Genomic DNA, 21,084 nt, shown 5'->3' on the forward strand with positions numbered 1-21,084 from the left:
CAAATACATGAATTGCAGCTGATTCGTCAACGTCTGTCGTTGCCGTCGATAAATGCTACGACGATAGAAACATGGACAAAAAACTGAAAAGAAACCAGTTTTGCTACCGATCGCAATGAGTCACGTAAGTCTAAATAGTGTAGCAGTATGCATGCACCTGTATCTATATATGGGCTTTACCTCAATTTTTGCTTTCTCGATAGATGATTCGTGGCGGTTTTCAGTAGCCGGCCAGCAACACTGACGCATCAGCGACTACTGAACCTCCAAATCTCTGTACCCCCTCTTCCCGTTGCCCGACAGGTCGTGATGGCGCAGGCATGTGAATTATTGATACTGCTTATTTGACGTCTGCAGTTTTGCTACTCGAAGTTCGCCTAGTCCCTCTAAGCGTTATCCTGTCGCCATATAGTCGGTCTGTTACGTTGCTAGGACTGTCTTTCGCCTGCTTAGTACATGTGATATCATATAGACTGTACAGAGTAATATGCACGCGAGCGAGACGGCCGATGATGGGCGATGTGTAGCCGCTGGTAGCGGCGAGGATTCACCGGAACGCACTCGGGATTGAGTAGCCGGGCCGAGAGCGTATGAAACGACGAAGCTAATTCTGTCAGATCTTTCGGTTGGATCCAACCGAGGGGGCGTTTGACCCAGCGACCGCTACCCATCTGACTAGTGGCATTCGCAAGCTTACAGCGATAGCTAAAGACCTAATGAGCAAATTCGCGTACGCCTTCATACGAGAAATCTAAGAAGCGGTGGGAAGACAGGACTTTCAGTTTTTTTCGGTCGGTTAGCTACCCATATAGGGCTTAACCTCCTTTCATTTTACGCGATTTCGAATTTTACCGCGTTTAGTTTGAGTAGCGCGCATCAGCACTCACACCACGGCTACGGTCACCAGCAAGCGGTTCTGGCTTTTATTGTGCCGTTTTAACTATAACAGTGCCATTCCGTAATATTAACTACTTTGTTCAAGTCAGTATGGACCACTGCAGCGTCATAACAAAGAAAGAGGCGGCCAGAGCCGTGACAAGGACGACTGCAACTTTAACACCGCTATAACAAAATTAATCTGCCTATGATTTCTTTTTTCGTACTGATAAAGTCAGACGATATTCGATCCACTCGGTGCAAAAGGGGAGTCAAATACGTACGTTATTACGTCACACGTCAAACAACAGAGGTTCACAGATAAGGTACTGGATTTATTTCTGGTCGATAGGCGTGGAAAACGCGCTAAGTTGGCAATTCGAGAGTATCCACTCCAAGGCCGCTGGTAAAACTGGTTCACTATATTTTGATGATCAAAACATAATGCACTCTATTTGATCAGTCAAACAAAAATTTAATCCAAGTAGTTTTGACCATAATTAGCAATCTAATAAAAATTAATCGAGAGGATTTCAGCAGAAAGCAACAGTGTGTGGACATACGCGTCGCGGCGAAACGCGGGAGTTTGATTTTATAACGCAGTTTGTCATACGCTGCGTGTTCAAATCTGAACATCTGCGAAAATATTTTTTAGAGATTTCTCTCGCAAAAATCTATTTATCCACACAGCGAAAATGATGGTTATGACCTGAGATATCGTATTTCCAAAGGCTTGCTTGGAAATATCTCTTATGCGAGGAAAAATACTGTCCTAAGTCAACGATACCGGAGGGACGTAAAAGGGCTGCGTAGCTACCAGGCCAAACGCGTGTCTCATGGCTTCTGTATCAGTGTCCTAAAAATCCTATAGCTGAAACCTGTAGGATGTTCTGGACGAAAAGTACAAAACAAAAACTTACAGTCGCTCTGAAAAACAAAAGCGACTTAATGTCTTGTTTATGCATATTTTAGGATACTTTTTTTTAAATTTTTATTTCGATAGATTTTAATTCACATCCCACGCTACTAAACATCTAATCAACTAATGGCACCAATTGAGAATTGATCAGGGTTCTTGCGGCGTCCTTTCAAGCGAAGAAAATGATCAAGCAGAGTCAGGTATCGTGGAATGTCCTTACTCGATCCTATTTATCTTTCTTCTTGAAGGATACGTAGGATGCAGTACCTACCTACCTTCGGCTATTTTCGATCTACCCTCTTGCTTCACTTCTGCCTCCAAAAAGTATTCAATTAGAGTAGGTACAAAAAAAACTCAGGTATGGGGAAAACGGGATACTTTGTGGACGCTAGTTTCAGACCCGCCTATTCAAGCTTGGAATGCGTTCCGATCCTTGGAAATAGAGTGGAAGTCCGCATTCGGCAGGGTAAGACCATTGAAAGCCGAAGCGCAAAAGAGTGACACAATAAGAAAGAAAGACGGGAAGACGTAGAACACGAGAGAGAAAGTGTGACACCGAGAAAAAAGCAGAGTGAGCTCGTGTGAACGACCATGCCACGAGACGCTTTTGGGCGGGCCGGCTGAGTGGCGGACGGGATCTCAGCAACAAGAGCAGAGCAGGGACGTCAACCCAAAGGAAAGAGGAGATGACTTTCGAATGCAAACGTCGCATCTTCGAGTCGGTATTTCGGGCCGTCACAGCGGCGGCGCCAGCAGCAATGGCAGCATCGGCAACCGGTGGCCCAAGAGAGTATCGCGTAGCAAAAGTCAGCTAGGAGAGCACGTAGTAGAGTTAGTGAAGGGGCTCAAGCAGAAGAGGATGAGAGATGCTGTCGTAAAGAAACGTCTTCCTCTCAAACGGACTCAACGAGTGCTTTTTGTTGCAGTTATTGGTTATTACTTATAGAGGAGACCAGAGTTCACATCGTTTCTTGGGATATCCCGAGGGACTTCGACTCATGGACAGTAAAAAGCAACAAAGCGTAGCTACCGCCTTCGGGCGCAATCGCGTCCTTTTCACACTTCGGCTTCTTAACGACTCAACATTTTTCTTAGTACCTTTGCAGACTTTGCTTAAAGACCAAATTACGTCAAGAACCATATCATAAGAACGCGAGAACTAATCATATCTTGGCGTCCTTCATTCATTTCTTACTCCTTTTGTGTTTCCTTTTTATCTTGTTGACAAAGTTACAATACGCGTACCTATATGCATATCGAATAGCTCTAGCTATATTTATCGGGCGATATATCTGCAACGAAAATTGGCGGACGTCATCCACCATGACTGAGTTGCCTTTCTTTTCTACTATGACAGCCGACAAATACCATTTTACTGTTAAACGTATCGAAAATATATACTGTTCACCATTCAGTGACAGTAACTAATTTTTACTCACTTCAGATTCTGCTAATTACGTAAATGTATTAATGTTTAGCATGAATGCGTACGAATGCCAACGCGTGTCGTCTACTATCTGCCCTAACGGAGGTTGTCCACATCTAATTATATGCATCATTCCTTCGTTTTCGTCTCGACGCTATTTATTTATTGTTGTTCAAACACTTCTAGGGCTTACACATACGCATATTAGCGAGGTGGTGCGGATGCCATTGTGTGTGGTGATCATTTATTCACTATGATCCTTTCGTCATGGAGGAACTTTTTTCTACTTGCACTGCTATCAATTGCAAACATGTTTCCTTTACCCTAGAGTTCTGCTGCAGCTACTGGACTTAAGGCTATTTAGCAATAGAATAAAGCTCAATAGTAGCAAAAAAAAACGGGGGAAGACCGACCAAGTGTTAGGAAGAAGGAAAAGAGAAATGCGTCCCCCTGTCAGTTTATAGGGACAGACGGCGCCTAGCAACACAGTAAAGACGCACCGGCAGATCTGAGAGTTGCATTAGCTGTCGGCTCTAGATGCGCTAACGGTCCATCAGCCTTCCGGGAGAGGAATATGAAACTAAGACCAAACTCCAATTTTAGGAACCATTTCTGTTATTGCAACCACGACTGGTACCACGAACAGCAACATGAGAGCGATACGATTACGTTGGGCCTTAGACCATGGGGCTGTCGTGGACACTATCGAGACAGTAAACTGCACAGCCAATGGCAGCGAGCACGCATCACCGAGAAGTTTTGGTTGCAAAGACACGGTCGTCGGGGAAGGAAACTTCGGGGATGGAAGAGCTGTAAGGTAGATGGCGGAAGAGGATAATAGAGACAATTTGTCACCGTCGCTCTTCCGGAAAGTACGCCCGTACTGCCGGCACTTCTACCGTAGCGCGTGTCGTGTTCTAGCCACAGTTGACTTGATCGCATAATGAAATGAAGCCGAAAACTTCTTTCAAATCTTTTGGCAAATATGTGAGGCATATGTCGAAGCGACGACGTCCTCGTGCCGACACGAATTCGATTTATTTGCCTTACAGCTCGTCCTTGCATAACAATAGCGACAGAAATACCTAGAACTTAATATATTACTGACACACGCCTTAACAGTCAGTCGCGCAACTCACGTATGCGTTCACGCATATAGTCCAGGGCAGTTTGCCCTCTAAGCTATTTTTTTTCAAAATGCCAAACATCGTGACTCGCGATGAGACAGGCTTGAGAAGTAGCAAAGTTTGCTGCAAATCGTTCGACCATCTACAGCATTTGCGTACCGTCCATGAAACATTGAGCGCCTCTTCTGTTTGCTCGAACCAAATCTCTCTCCTCTGCGTAGCGGGTACACATCTCAGCATCCTCTGCAACCAATCGCTTTTCTCAGTGCAGGTTCGGAGCAGACATTCGAGTATGCGCATTTGGTTTCCTAAGCCTTGAACTTTGCCAACTTTCACACCGAGTCGCCACTTTCCTGACCTTAGCGTATGCACCGCGGCCAATGTGAAAACGCTTTACTATACGCTGTACAGCTTTTTCGGATTCCTGCATGGTTTACCCATCTTCCTGGAATGGCAAAGCATGATTGCAGCCTCAGGCTGGGTTCACGCAATCCTCAACAGTGCTTTGACTCGACACAGGAATCCGTTGACGAGTACGTACCCAAGAGCATTTATCCGTGCATCAAGTCTAATGATGACCTCGTTCAGACGAGCCTCTGCCTATTACATTCGCCCGACATCAACCACCTTAAGCCTCCCAACTCCATATTAGGCATCACTAGAAGCTTCACATTCTACACGCGTCCTTTGTTTCGTGCCATTCCTAGTTTAGGAGTTACTTCGCATACCACAGAAACCCGAACTAAAGTGCACGTCGGCTGACTCTGGCAACGGCTCGGCCTCAGCTATATATATATCTCCTAAGAGAAGGACGTATGGACATGAAGTACGGTAACAATCTATATGTAGAGTTTAGTCGGATTGCAGCACGTTGTGCTCAGGCTTAACCTGTAGAACGGTTAGCCATGTATACAAATCTGTAGCATGCGCTCATATGTTGACTAGACCATGGCGTTCGAAACAGTTGCAGCCCCGTGCCTACCGACCCGAAAAGGCTTTTTTGCAAAGAATAAAGCATTTTGGTTGCAGGAATATCGAGGAAGAACACAGTTTGATAATTTTCATTTACACGAGGATAATTGACAATTCGTAACAGAGATCTGAAAGGCCTCCATTTATATATAAACGCGCTCTGCCTTCTGCTACACCTATTTGCCCAAGCAAAGCTGAGATACTAAGTTTTCGTTGTCAAAATCAGGTGATAGAGGATTTCAGATGAGACTGCGCTTTCAAGACCGTCATGGATCTATATTATCGCAGCATCAATCGGACCGGTTTGCTTTTGGGCAACAGGAAAAGAAAACAAGAAAATGAGTATCCAATTGAACTAACTTAGTAGACTTTTGTTCTATCGTTGATTCATTATTGTATAACTCTATTAAAAGTTACAGTTATACCTTTGCAGGTATGAATTTTTGTCATTGGAATGTTCTGACAACTTGTTGCCTAGCTGCAAAAATCCGATTATCTAGAATTGAATTTGATTGGCGTTACAAGCAATCTAACCACTCGTTGGCAGTGGCAGTAATCCAGTTTTCCTGATTCAGTCAATTGCCTTTACTCAGTGATCCTATTATTCTGCCATAGTTATCCTCTTACCCTATTCACGTGATTGGTTACAGCCTATGGCTTCATTTTCCTACTAAACATCTAAAACGATTCTGCTGTCTCGTTCCCTTTACTCTATGCGCATGTTTTCTTAATAATAAATAATTATATAATCGATTTAGATTCGTGTTACACGCAGTCTAATATAAATCTTAGTCTTCACAGTTGTCCGGGTGTAGTTCTGCTCGGACTTTGTTGTAGCCCCTTTATCGTGTCGCCAAGATCCAGTTTCACTAGTTCTTCCTGATTAATCAACCTATAACCTCGTATCAATGAACCTGTCGATTTGGCATTGTTAACTTGTTGAAGTAATTGGCTACTACCCCACACCCATTCTCTCATCTTGATTCATCGGTTATCTACCATACTACATATAGCCACTTATCGAGTGCATGTACAAATGCCTAGCCATCTTCACAGAATTCCATCGGTGTCTGCATTTACCCCAAATTAACAAAACTGTGGAAAAGTGATCTTTTTACTCAGTTATTACAGAGCTTGAGAAACGAGTAACTTCCAGACATAGGCGCTCTAGAAGCTCTCACAGTTGTGGAGCAAATCGCCTAAGAACCCAACTGGGCTTTGTCGAATAAGGAAGTTATCCATTCTCAAAAAAGGTATTCAATCAATCGCTGAAACCTCGCATTCAGGCCCCCTAAGGAGGAAATTTCGCCTAGGAGGTAAAAAATCAATTTATTAGACTGAGTAAAAAGGTGTCATTGTTTTTAGCTACTTTATTCATCGTAATTTTCAAACAGGTGAACATATCTTAATCTTAATAAGTGTTATTCCCTTGCTACAACGTTCGCTCATCTTTCTTGCGGTCCATCCATTTGTCGCCTCATTTGCGGAATTCGATCTGTGCTCTGAAATGTTTACTTTCTTGGCGCTACTGCATTGTCCGAATCAGGTGCAGCGATGTCCGGGATTGCACACCATGTGGTGCAGGGTTTCCCAATGGCTTGTTGGGTCATCAGCACTGTATGCGTGTACCGTTGCCAAGCAGCAATCCTTTGTTAGTCCAGTGTCTCTTTCTGTCGATTCCGTGCCTTCGACGGACGAATCGCTTTGCTTTATCCTGGGATTTGAATAGTTCATAGTATGACACTGCCTTTTCCTGTTACCATATTCAATGGTGCAGCTTTTAGGCACAAATATTTCTTCACGGCGTCGAACTGGAAGTGTCTAATCATTCGGGTCTACGTTAAGGGTGTCGCAAAGGATCAGTAACAATCCTGTAAGTAAATTACTTTCTTTTTTATTGTGCAACCAATGAAAGGCATGTCGTCAGATGTTTTGCCATTTTCATGACGGTGTATTATCGTTCCTCTTCAGTCTCTGCTACCACAAACAAACGATTGACAACGGCCATATGGGTCACTTGTAGCTCGAGTTAACCGCGCCGCATTTTGCGCAAGAAGGACCATTCGGCGTCGTTCGCTTCTTGTGAACGGAGCGTGATTTGCCGTTCAAATGAAAATGTTCGACTCTGAAGCGATTAAGCTAAAGTTGGAAAATGCTAATGCTTACTGTACGTTGGCCTTCAGCTTTGCAAACAATTCCCCTTGTCCCGGCAGCACTTTGTCAAACACGAAAGTAGTGAACAAAGACAATGTCGTATATCCAGCTTTACGAGTTTCATGACTCAATGCAACGAATGACCACTGCTAACGATAACGGCTTAATGAAAGCAACAAGACACACGGCCGAAAAGCAAAACAATTATCTTGAGAAGTTTTAGCTAGATACAATCAGCCGATCCGGCACTAGCGCCATCTGTCGGCTCCGACGGGAACTTTTTGCTCAACCCAATATGGAGGTGCTTCCAGACGCGCCGGCAGATAACTGACAGTTTCTGTAATGTAGTAGTACTAATAATATCATAACATTAAGCTTTGCCAAGAGAAGAAGAAATAGCTTCTTCTGTATATTGTTGGTTAAGGTCTAAGCTAATATTCATTTGTAGTCTTAGAGGAAACTTTCGACAAGAAATTTTGATCGTGAGTAATATTGTTTCTTGCCACTTGTCGTTATTATGCCAGGATACCAAGCCAATATTGCCCACATTGTTTTAATTGGGCTTGCGATTTCACTTCCCATTGGCTTTGGACTGCCTCTTGGATATCTATCACGTAACGTACACAGCTCATGCAAACAAAATAGGACCACAGCGTAAATTATATATATATATATATATATATATATATATAAAAAAAATAAAATAAAAAAAAAATAAATAAAATAAATAAAATAAAATTCATAACTATTATTCGTGGCTCGGGGTTCATTCATAACTATTATTCGGGGATGGCTCAATGATTTTTTGAGATCTGCTCCTCACCTTAAGTAGGATGCGATTTTAAACTAGACCAGAATAAGCGAAACCTTTCGTGAGGACTGTTTGATGTTTAACTTACCTATGTTTTAAGTGATCGGCCCCAACCACTATAATCTTTTCAAGTTGTTAACGGAGCTAGGACTTACTGGCTGGTCATTTTATAGTCCATAGGCTGAACGGCGTAACTGTGCCCTCCATTATAGGGCAAAAAAATAGAAGGCTATGTATTCGTACTTAGAAGCATGTGTTTTATGTGAGTATTAATATAAAAGACTGTTTACTGGGCGTCACTTATGAGATTGATCCGTTAACAACAATTTTTTTCCTACAGCAAGTGATAACGAAATGGGACCCATTGTAGCACTGTAACATAGTCAACCGTTCTTCTAGGACAGCGGCGAACTACGGAAGGCGCGGCGAGTAACGCTGTGTCGAGCTCCATATGAGAAACAATAGACGTTAGTAACGGACGATAACTTTTCGTGCTTAAGGAAAATGATTAGCCCATTTCATGCCGCAGCTGTTTGCACTGATTTACGTATGTTCATGTCTGCGTTCCTGTACCTTTTCGTCTTTATTGTCCTATTTTAATTCAAAGAAAGTCCATGACGAATAATGATATCAGTTTCTATTGAATATGTATTAGGAGACCACAAGGTTTTCTGGTACGCTGATAAATGTCCAGCTCTTACGTTCGTCATCCTGAGCGTTTACTTCTTTACCTCTGTTCTTATAAGCCATATAAACCACTGCCTTGTAGGAAGTCGCGTTCAAAAAGCGTTATCGTATTTCACGACGCAGCATTTAACCCTTTCCGCATCGCTAAGAAGAAGTAGGAATAACAACGGCAACAACTCCATATCGTAGGACGTACGTCTGTTACACTCAAAGCTCGGCAAACACAAACCCTCCTTTGCTGCGCAAAGAAATCCATCTGCGGTCTAACGAACCGACAACAACTGAGGAAGCCATGCCACCGTGTTATGGCTGCTATAAAAAGCGACGAGTCAGCGACAAAGGTTGTAGGAGCAGCAGCTGCCATTGTTGCCGTCTTCACTGCCTATCAGGGTCTTGTCGTCTTAACAACCATCAAAAGGGCCGAAAATAAAGCGACATTGAGAAGGTGTATTTTAGAACGAAACCTCTAGCGACACTAAGGCGGGATGCAGGTTGAGCCAGGGTAGAGGAGAGGACACTGGTTTGCGTCATCAGTGTACTGCAGTAGGTGGGGTGGCTAGCTTCCTGGTAGTTGGATAGTCTTGGCTTCCTGTGTCCCGCTACTACCCGTGCCTATTCCCGCTCATTTCGGCAGATTTCGCAGCTCAACATAGGCGAAGTACGAATGTCATTTTTCCTTTACCTCAGCCACCTGCTGCAGTATCCACGTACATCTGAAACTATTTTCGCATAGAAGGAAGAATCTCCCCTTGTAACTTGCTTTCTATTTCTTGCTCTGCCTATATCTGTTTCCTCTGACGGTGGTATTGTTCAGCTAAAGGTATATCCTGGCTGGTCAGCCACGTTAGGCTATAGCAGCGGCAAGAAGTCAGTCGACTTCGACGAAAGTTCGCTCCAATTACAGGTATTACTATTTTTGGCTTTACTACGAGTAATAGTGTGGTTGTGGACGTCTTGGTAGCTATATAGCTAGCTGACCACTATAGACCTAGCCACCTTTACCCAGCTTCTTGGCACATTTACCCAAACACTCCAGGGGCAAGTCTGACGAGTCGTTGGTCGAACCTGATCAGTGGATTCGTACTGTACTAGCCACAAACAGCCAAATAGTCGAAGACCTTGTTTCGGTGGATATGAGTCTAACTTATCCCAACGAAGTCATTTTTAACGGCTGTCTGGTCACTGGCATCGCTTATTCCCACAAAAACTGATTAAACAATGGAAGTGTGAAAGATCTTACAGAGTTACGTGGCTCGTTGGCGCAGATCAAGCAGTATGCGAGTTCGTCTGGCCGAGTGGAAGCGTTTATCTGCTTATAAAAGCTGCGGTAGCAGCTGCAGACAAACGGTAGAAGTAGAAGCTAGAAGCAAGCAAGTGTTGCACGCCGACGTGGTGGGAAGTGCCAAGTAATTGCTGCAAACACCCCGGCAAGTTACTACATTTAACCCACTCAACGGTTAACGAGTTGAATAAGTTAATGGCGCTTTAGTTAAGTTTAAGTATAATGCAATGAAATGTTTTCTTCTTTTAAAACTCCTATGTTTGATTTCTAGTCATCACAAAAAAAAAAAACTTAATTATTACTTGTTATAGATCAGTTGCTGCTTTTACAACTTACTTTGGTGGGCGAAGAACCTCTTGGTGACGCAGTGAATTTACCAAGATAGGCTTAAAACGGACTAATAGCCTTTATGTTATACTGGCTGCAAGTTGGTTTACTAGACCACTGTATCTTACCGTACTTTCGCTTTGGAGGAAAGCAAATGCATGAGCCTATTCATTCAATTTTAAAGTATCCAGTTTGAGGGAGTTTGAAAATAGCTTTTTAGGCTCATCAGGCAAATTGTCATCACTCAGCACTTTTACAAAGTCTGCGAACGCGCATCGACCATTTTCGTTCAAAGTAGGAGCTTGCTCATTCTCTATGTAGCTGGGAATAGTGATCGCGATAAAAAAAACAATCTCGATATTTACCGGAGTTTTTTTTATACTACAATATATTAGTGAATATAGAGATCCTGGCGGTTCACGCTACATACTCTTTCGGCACACGACAAAGCATTGATTGTTTGTTCACTTTCAGTTCTCTACATACCTAATCCTTTATCAAAAATACTAACACCTAATCGTGGAGATGTATATATTATTTTTGTGGGGATTTTAAATAAAAATACAATGCATTTGAAACCAAAGCTTCGGGTCGAGGATTGCCGTTGGGCTCTGACTACCTCAGGCGTCTGGCTCTCAACATAACCATAAGGTCTACCCTTGTTTCCTAATATGCATTTCTTATATGTCTGCCGTAGATTAATCAGCAAGCACGTTATTACTTAACAAGCAATCACAAGGACTTCTCTTTTGTGGCAACCTCAGCAGAAAAATATTATACGGGTCGTCCGAAACAGTAGAGTGGATCGAGTCGCATGTGGCCTTTCATCTTCTTGGACACCGACGACGCTCTCTCGAATACTGAGCTCATTTACCTTTTCATCCTATATATATGTCAAAGAACGTAGACACTAGTAACTCGTCATCCGTACCTTGCAACGCATGTAGTTGAAGGATGTGTAGTGCCGTCTATATCGATGGCCGTATTTTTCACAATGATAATTCTGTTCCTACAGTCATATATGCAAAATAGTAGACGTTGCAAGGCTGCCTTGAGACACCCGCATCTATACAAAGAGAAGATTCAAAGATGTCGCTGACGTCTGTCCCTGTTTTCTCCGCGTAAACTGTCCTTCTCTTTCTCTGTCTACTAGCATATTTTTTCAGCGATAGACTGCTGTAAGGTCTAGGCTACACTTAGGAGTGTACGCCGTTTGCCAACTTCACGGAGCGCTGTGCGTACTTTATGTTGTCCTTGAATATTCTAAGTTGTATCCCAACGACATCCTCTATCGCAGTTTCTTTCAGTGTTTATCTCACCCCCATAACACCGTCGTTGCTATCTTCAGCGCTTGTTGAGAGTCTCGCTAGAGCTCTCTCTGTCTCTCGTTGCCTATCTCTCAGCGCGAGGCTGAGTATACCTGATTGATCAACGAACACTGGGTGGAGGGCTAGCTAGACCAGCCGTGTTAATATTTCCAGTAGCATCGACCCGTCCTGGCCGCTCTCTCGTGCCACTCGAGTTAATATTATCATACCGAATAAGAACATAAGACACAGCAGTAGTCAGCTCGACCTGATTTGGCTCCGCTTCTCGTCCTATTTCTTTGCTGGCGCTAGTGAAGGAAAAGACGGTGAATACAACGTTACGTCACCATACGTGCTTCCGACCTGCCAAACACAGCCGAGACTAGCGATAATCGTTGACGACGGAGGTTTCCACTGACAGCCTTCTGCCGGCAGTAGTCCTAGAAGGGGAATATAGCCTATAGCTACAGTGAAGCTATGCATACACCGACAGAACTTCCATACTCAATAATCATAATAAGTTGAAAACGACGGTAAGGGAGCAAATCAGTTAATTTGCACTATCTGCTCTTCTCTAGAAGACGAGAAGCATGCTAAATAACGAAAGGATCAATGTCACTTCTCCGTGGGTAAGTATACCACTAAAAAATAATTAAGCCCGTGCACAATAGCCAGACGTGTAAGAAGAAGACATGAAAACAGCTTTGCCGATAGTGACTAAACATGCGACTTGATTTAACTTGAATTTGCTTGGCTTATCCTTTTGCCAAAAGATAAAAGAGCCCCCCTGTGCGTGCTAGGATTTTTAGTATGTAAGGTGAACTGCACCAGCCTAGGACCTTGATCCACTGCAGTCTAACGATACCTGCGAAGTTTCTGTGATGTCCGAACAGCCAAAAGTTATATGTTGTAGCTGACGTTCAAATTTATTTAATTTTGTTAGTTTATGTTTTACTGTAATCATGAAGATAATCGATCGCAAAAAACCCCATCTATACATAATAGCTCCAAGCTGAGACGATTTCTTTCAATCAGATTGCGGTCGCTCTATTCTGCATAACTACGCTCCCCGTTGCTCGGAAGAATTCAAGTGTCAGTCCTAACTCACCTAGATCGTTTCGCCTGCTTCCTCTTCTACAGGTTTTTTAGTCTTCCTTCGTCCATTTTCTTTCTCCCTCCTCCACTGCCCTATCACTCGTCTGCCTCGTTTCTCTCTGCCGCCCGCTATGCAAAGAACAGGTAATCCTTGAGGCCAAGTACTTGCTGCCAAACTTCGCTTTTTTATACCATGCTCGGCCAGTTGACGCGTTGACTTTCCAGATTTCGTTTCCATCCTGTTCTGATTTATGCTCATCCATCTTGGGGGACGAAGTAGTAGCCAGTGCACGTTTCTAACTCTGGGTCGCTTTCAGCAAAGCGAGGTATATAGAACAGTGTCCACTCATTGTTAAGTTCCTACTGTTTGTATTGCTTTTACTTGCTCCTCTCGTCTTCCGTCTCCAGTGATGGCCTCTTCTCCTCGTCGTCGTCCTCCCTGCAGATGCGCAAGCCAAGAAGATGGCAGCACATCTCCCTCCAGCCCTTCTCTCGTTTTGTTGAACTGTTTTTTTCACCTTTCCTACCTAGTTAAAGGCCAAGCTCAATCCCTCGATTGCTCTTCGTCGTATTTCCTAAGACTTTTCACCGTGTTACTAGTACGCCTGGGACGACAGCCAGTAGCAATCAGGTAGCCAACGGACTCGTCCTGCTCCACCGCGGCCTTCTCGTCGGCGGTATTATCCTTTAGTGTTCTGCTAAGTCGCTTCCTGTTTCTCCTCCTTTGCTGGTCTCTTTCTTGTACGACAGTAGTCCAATGGCCTGGCTCTTACCTTGATTTTTCTTTCCCTGTAATACCACCATTCTCTACCGTCTCATCTTTTCGGCCAACTTGGGCCCGGGGAGCCTGCTCCAAGGCCTGCTGCTTACTTCGTCTCACTAATTAGCTAGTTAGTAGGAGAGTCGACAATAGCGAGCAACAGCCATCGAAAGAAAGATGCATTGCCGTTAAAGCGGTAAGCGCACCACGTACCATACACTCATCGACACACACGTAGAGTAACGGAGCTAAGCCGGGAAAGCTACAACTGATTTGCACACCTCACGCATAGCTTCGACATCACTTCGCGAATAACGCTTTGTCAAGAGTAACCAAACAACATTGAGTCGTATATTGTTCGAGAAGATTACTTTATGAAACGAAAAAAAAAAAAAACGTTGTAAGCACATATATATTATGAAGTAAGATAAAATAGTTGCCGAATAGAGACAGCCATATCATTCGAAGGTGTCGTATGTATTCTGTGGGGCAGCTGTATTGCGGCAGCTAGTGTAAGCGAAACGTTCATTTACAAAGGCATACAGCTACTATATGTTTTACGGTAAAGTTCAGTTGAAAAAGGCAATTTCTTACGGGAGCTTGTGTGAACTCACCTTTCAATGTGGATGAGAAACACTACAAACGTCGATGTGCTCTTTTTTTTTTAATCTTTTTTTTTTGATACGTATGCGTAATGAGGTCTTGTTACTACGCGAACGACAACGAACAATCCCGTAAACACGGCTTTGATGTTTGACCGGCGTCAAGGCCACCGGCCCATGCGGCACGCCATTAAGCTACAAGTCGAGTGATTATACGGAACATTTCATCTTGCTGAGAAGGGTCATTGAAAATGCGCAAATTGGAATGATGAATCCATCAGACCAATGCATATGTACGTTACTTACTAGTGAATGCAAGTTGGCAAAACCGCCGCTGAATTCAAAGCTGAGCAATGGGCACCGGTCGTTTCAAGGTTTCTTAGCAACGGTAACTTCCACTACTAGAGTATTGCTTTACTTTGGCAAATGGCAGAAGTCGAAGTAGCATCGAAACTAGATAATATATGGTACACGAATTTTGTTTCTCAAAAAGCCAGTAACGAGGATGTTTCCCTCTGTGATTCCACATACCACGACGCATTGCTGCAACCTTTACACGCTGAAGGGTTTCCGACACAACATTTTCAGCTGAAGCTCACCGAGAATATTTGTAGGGGATTTCTAGAAAGACCTTTACAACAAAGAATGACCAACTATAGAAAAGTAACAATTAGGGTAGTGGACGCTTAGCTTTTGCGTTTATCGGGTTATTACATGTGGCTGTAATTGTGGATGAAGAGGCTTCGACAGAGACAGATTAAAAGTATAGTTAAAGCCAGGGACTTGTTTTAGCGTTCTGACGACGCTTAAACGAGTATGATCTATAGATAAGTAATACATTGAAATACATGGCTATATGTCGGCTCGTCTCGACCGTAAGCTAAGACCGATAACAAGATACTTTTTTAAGTTAAACCATATTCGTTGGTATTGTTATTTTAATGGTATTCACATCCGATTTAATCTCAGATTACAGTCTATGTAAATTGTTTTGTTTGCGCATATCATTTGTAACCAAGAACATGAAGATAAGATAAATCGTTTTCTCAACGAAATTGGCCGTTATTAGCTTGTATAGCGGAACATTTCTTTTCTATGTAAAAACAAATTACATAAAAATCCCTGCAATATACTATTAAAAATTCAGTGCGCAATACCTTCCGACGGCATAGGGCATAATAGATACAATCATGATTTTAACGCTCAGCATTTACCTTACTCTTACAGAGAGATTATATTATTTTTAATTCGTTATCGTTGGTTGGAAGATAGAAAGCACTGTTTTTTTTTTGTTCGCTGTCGTATACTGCGCCTATTGAATCTGTCGGGAGGTGGGAATTTGATGCAGTTTGTATGCAATGCAATAACGTAAATAAGTGCTAATTTTTCTCTATTGAATTAACCTGATTGCTTTGATATGAGCGAAGCTAGAAAAATCCATTCAATCAAGTTTGTACCGCGTTCATTTGTAGAAGATATATCGCTTATTTATCATACACCGTGAGTGGGGCTCCTTCATGTCCATAAAACATCTTCTTTGCGTCCATGTTTAAGATTTGGAACAGTCTGTCTGCCAGCAATGATTGGCCCTCTCAGCGATATTACACTGTCCACCTCAACGATGGCATGTCGCTGGTGGAACATGTGAGACTGCATTGAGACGGCGACGCTTTGACCTATCTCGACAGATTGCCTTTTTACTAAACTCAAAATTTTATTGATGTGCCAAGCGACACTGTGGGGCGGTTCGGAATCGGATGCAAAGTACACTCAAAAGCAGAAACAGCATTTGTTCCGTAGATCCGCCTTTGCACAACTTCTGGACACCTCAAGATGGGTCACCGGGTAAAACGGTGGCATCCTAGGACGGAAGGCAGCCAAAACGGAGTAAACCAAGTGAGCGGTCAATGATATCAGCTATGGAGCTAAATGCATGCTTAACGTGGTAGGCCTATTCGGAAGCCGACTAGAAAACAGCAATTTCAGTAGCGGAGTTGCCTTTTTTGCTTAGGACTTAGGTAGATAAGCTTAGGATTGACGAACTCCACCGAAGCAAATAGTGCTGTGACCCGCCTATAAAATTATACTACAACGTAAGCACATTTGTGATTTCATTGTAAATGGACTAGCCACAGAGTGAGCTAGTTCAGGGGCAAAGTTTTTAATTCCCAGAGCTAACTTGAAGAAAATAATGAGATTTATGTCCACGACACAACACGTATCTGTGTTGTCAAACCTAGATGCACTGTTGTAGCGTACCGCATTCAGGCCACTTCGGTTTCAGCTACTGGTTAAGTCATCGACGAGGTCAAGAGCCCGAGACAATCAGTTATTCTATGAAGTCTAATAGTAGTTATAACTTAGAATGCTGCTCTTATAAGTTGCAGTAGGTTAAACATTGTCATAAAACGGTATTAGGTTTTGTTGAGAAATAAGCTTGATAACTGGTGGCGCACCAAATTGGTTAACTAGAGGAGTTATTAGCCACGCTTAGCTAAGCGTATCTATTGAACGTATAAATTAGTACTTTGTCACCGCCACTGCAATGGATGAATAGCAATATCTCAAGCTACTTTCTCGTAAGAACATCTAAACATATTTTCTAGTTGTCTCATTTCTACTGGATCTGGTCGAAGTTTTTAAAATTTCATCTGCGGCTAAAATCACTAGGAAAGCGATAAATTTTTAAAATCATCATTAAATCAATGAAAAATTCACTGTCAACCACGCTAAACTCAAAACAAATGCAATCCCAGTGTAAGCAGACCTTATAGGATTGTGTCGGCGGCATCCGCGCCATACATAGCTAATATATCTTTTTGTCTAATCAAACCTGTCTATAACTAGTATATTCGTCGGTTCGCAGTTTTTTGCTACGATCCGGATAACGTTCAATACGGTTCCGAGATTCTGGAGGTTATGGAAATATCGAAAGCCTAAGACGATGCGTCAAATTACTATTGACGTCACCCGGCTATCGTTAGACGAAAATCTATGGTAGCAGAAGGAGTTGGTATTTGCATTGATCCATCATTTGAGAATCAATCATGAGCGTCGAGCGGTTACTGCCTCCAACTCCTTTCCAAGAAGGGCACAGTTCGCCAAGCACGAACATCGGAAAAGGGCCTTTGACCCTGTTTTGGCCTGCAGTCAAAGTTCACCAGATGTCATTCAGGCAAACCGGTGGGCTAGGATAACCAACACGCCGCTATAGTCTGCTATCGTCTGGCAGGTTCTGCCATATGTGCTTGATGTGAGTGTCAATAAAATGCTCAGTATATGTCCGCTAGTGCATATACGCCAAGTTTTTAACCTTGGAAGTTCATAAAAGAGAACACTTTGCGCAGACAGTGGCAAACGAAGCTCGATACAATGAAACAGTGAGCGGGAGAGGGGAAAGTAGTTACGGAGATTTTCCTCCGAATTCCATAATCGGACGCGTCAGAAGGCGGCAGAAGCAGCAAACTGAACAGAAACCTGATTACAAATATTTTTACAATCAGATATTACGCGGTCACGTAACCCGTAGATATTATTAGTCAAGAACTAGCTCTATCCTGTGCTTTGTCGAGTGCTGTTAGGTTAACTTCGGTCAGCTAGAGTCGTCGTTGTATTTGCACGAAGCGCATTACACAGTTTCTGTCTATCAAACTCATGGCGGGAAATATCGATAGTTCTAGGGCACTGTTTCGCGTTTGAATCGTCTCAGACACAACTTGACTCATTCATCATATCTTGGCATCGGCCCCTAGTGCCTTGCCCTCGAGTAGCAGCGGCTAAAGGCGGTTCGGTTGCTAGCTCCCTTTCTCTCTCCCACGAACGCTAAAAGCAGAACTGAATTCCACTGGCCCGGAATGCTTCCATTTGGTTAAAGAACAATGGCGTGCAAAGCGACTCACCCTCAATGGCACACAGACAACGTGTCTCCATCTTCAAACCTTTGTTTCAATCCGAGCACAACCTTCCACCCTGACAGGCATTGGCCCAATTAACAACGCAGATGCAGCCTACCTCCACTGTGCGCACAACTGCCTCAGATAGATGATAAATACTTTCGAGTTCAATATCAATGATTGATGTAGCGGTTACACAAATGGTAGATTGCGACTTAGCCAATTGCACGACAGACCTTGCAAAATCGTTTCATTGCTGTGGTAATGTGCGGCTAAGAGTAGAAGCGTGACGTGGTTCTGGCAAGGGTTAGTATCTACTGTGGAATCTGACGGGATTCAAACCGTTCTGGCTCGCAAGCCGGAAACAGTACCCAGCTGACATTCTACGAAAACGGGTGAGGAACGCCGCTACCGCTCGCGTACCAAGAAAGAGCTGCTTATGTATGGCATTACGAGCTACTCAACCATACTCCATGGAAACGGTTGTGGCTATAGGTGTGGCCGCTATGGCAATCGAACTTAAAGAAGGATGTGTGCACGCGAAAGCGACAGATCACTGCCTGAGACCAAAGACAGGCCTACTAGGCCCATTTTTTCACATCTCTTCCTGTATACCTAACATCTGCCAAGAGTAATGATCTATAATAACAAGACCGATTTGGAAAATTAGGTCTATAAAATGTTGCAATCAAATAAATAATATAGTATCGATCTCTGAAAGGAACAAGGGAACCAGATTCGGTCAAGGATGGATCAAGATATCACATGTTTTCAGATGTTCTCCAAAAGCACATTTGTATATAGGTATTCGGATGCTTTCGCTCGGCTAGAGCCCTAAACGCGAGAGTGTACATATAACAAGAGTGTGCGAATATCAGAGAAGGTTTAGATTCATGTTTACTAACAGCGCTGTTGAGTTAAGAAAGGGTCGTTCTTGTGTTGAGTGACTGATCATCTGAACGGAAGTAGGCTCCGAACTTGTCGTCCTGGCTTTTTTTGAATCGTTAAGTAGTGATGCTCGTAGAACAAAAAAAACCAGCTTTTTTTTTCACTATCATAAAGAGAAACTTATATACCGTAACATATATAATTATTTTGGTGCATAGTTACGTGAAACGCGGTTCTCATTGAACGCTGATTTAGACCCTGGCGATAACGGCTGCGCCTAGGTACTGCTCGACCAATTGTGACCCTAAGGTCGAAAGGTATAGTTGCATCTAGTAATTAGAAAAAGATTTGGATTAGGCGATGCGTACCTATATAAGGATAAAAGCAGGTGAATGGTGCTTCTAGGTTCAATAATAACAAAAGAGGCAATAAACCTCTGTATTTACGCGCAATATTCACTGCATCGCACGGCAAATTGTGACAAAACTGTCCGATGCAATGGGCCTTATTTAGCTAGTAATAGTTCGTTCTGGTGCACTGTCTTATGATGGTAGAGGTGCTAAGGGCTTTTCTTATGAGCGTCGAAGCCAGGTGCGTTCGGCACGATCTCGTTTTTTTCTTTTTTTTTTTATACCGGGTTCATTTTATTGGGGAATGCATCGCTGAAGACCGCAGCAGTTCACGACCGTCTTTGTCACCTAGTCAATAACGACCCCCAAAGAGCAGGGAGGGAAAGAGACAGAGGGTAAGAAAGAGCAAAAGACGCATATTAAGAAGGAGAAGCAGACGAAGAAGAAGACGAGTCTAGCGGCAATCTAATTGCAATTGCCTTCTCCTACGCTCTTTCAGACACGCCGCCTATCCTCAACGCTCCCAGTGCACTAAAAGTACAACTCCGCTAACACTCTGCTCATGAATAATGATTACCCCCACCAGGTGAGATGGTCGCGCAGCGGTAGCAGTAGAAGAGCCAGAAGCGTTGTAGAAGGTGGTAAGAGAAGGCGGGGATGGGGCGACAGCTCCGCCGCCGCGCCGTTGTTCGTATCGTTGAGCGTTAGGGGTGCACTACGATCACCTTCGTAAGGAAACAACTGACTCCTCCGCCTTGTGCTGCCATACGGCAGCTGCGTTAGCCCAATCAGCTTCTAACTTCGACGTCATTCATCCCACGTTTAGGATAATTTCTTTCCGAACTGTTACGCCCTGTACGTCTTAACACCGGCAAGCCGACGACCAACTTGTCACTATCATGACCATTATCAGCATCACTGCACGTTTCTTTTCGTGCCTCAACTTTACGACATCGTTATTTATTGTTGTCTTACATTTTTCTGTTTTCTGCGTTACTCCATTGATGACACCAAAAACCCATGTAGAATTGCAGCTGATGCATCAAATCATGATGCTTAATTACTAGATGGGCAAAGCATACGCAGAATGTAATCACATTTGATCTATCATTAAATTTCTTAGTTCATGATTCAACGATACGATGGGTCATTTAGAAAAAAAAAACGTGCGTACATATAATTTATTTGTCTAAAATGTTCGAAACTGGAACCAGGTATAAACCTTAAGAAAACACCTATAAGATGTGCACTTTAATGTAACTTACCGTTAAATCTAGACAAAACTTAAGATGTTGCGTTGTTAAATGTTTATGCTCTATCTAGGAGACAAGATCTTTCAAACAAAAATCTGAAAGTAAGTATTTTTCGGTAAACGCAACACCGTAGAGAATATTCTACAGAATTTAGAGGACGTTCATTTTCATAAGATAAGATGTACGTAATGTTAGCTATTTTAATCCTTAAATAAAAACGCGGCGTACCTAAATGCACTTAAGGCAACTGGCGGAATAGCGAAATATTTCTAAATTCGAGCCATGCGTGCCATAATGTTTTGCTGATGATATTTTGGCAGATTATTGCTTTTGAAAGTGTGTATAAAGGTCTCTA

At 43.0% G+C, this 21,084-nt stretch overlaps 1 long non-coding RNA gene across 1 annotated transcript in view; it reads left to right on the forward strand.

The window, feature by feature from the left end:
- Positions 1 to 21,084, forward strand: part of LOC147758475 (uncharacterized) — a 47,459-nt gene extending 26,375 nt beyond the window's left edge. The window contains exon 3 of the long non-coding RNA XR_015328119.1: positions 19,976 to 21,084. This is a non-coding gene — a long non-coding RNA (uncharacterized LOC147758475). The remainder of the gene's footprint in view (positions 1 to 19,975) is intronic.

Source organism: Varroa destructor, unplaced genomic scaffold (genome assembly GCF_002443255.2).
Source record: "Varroa destructor unplaced genomic scaffold, Vdes_3.0 BEIS01000001.1, whole genome shotgun sequence".
NCBI lineage: Eukaryota > Metazoa > Arthropoda > Arachnida > Mesostigmata > Varroidae > Varroa > Varroa destructor.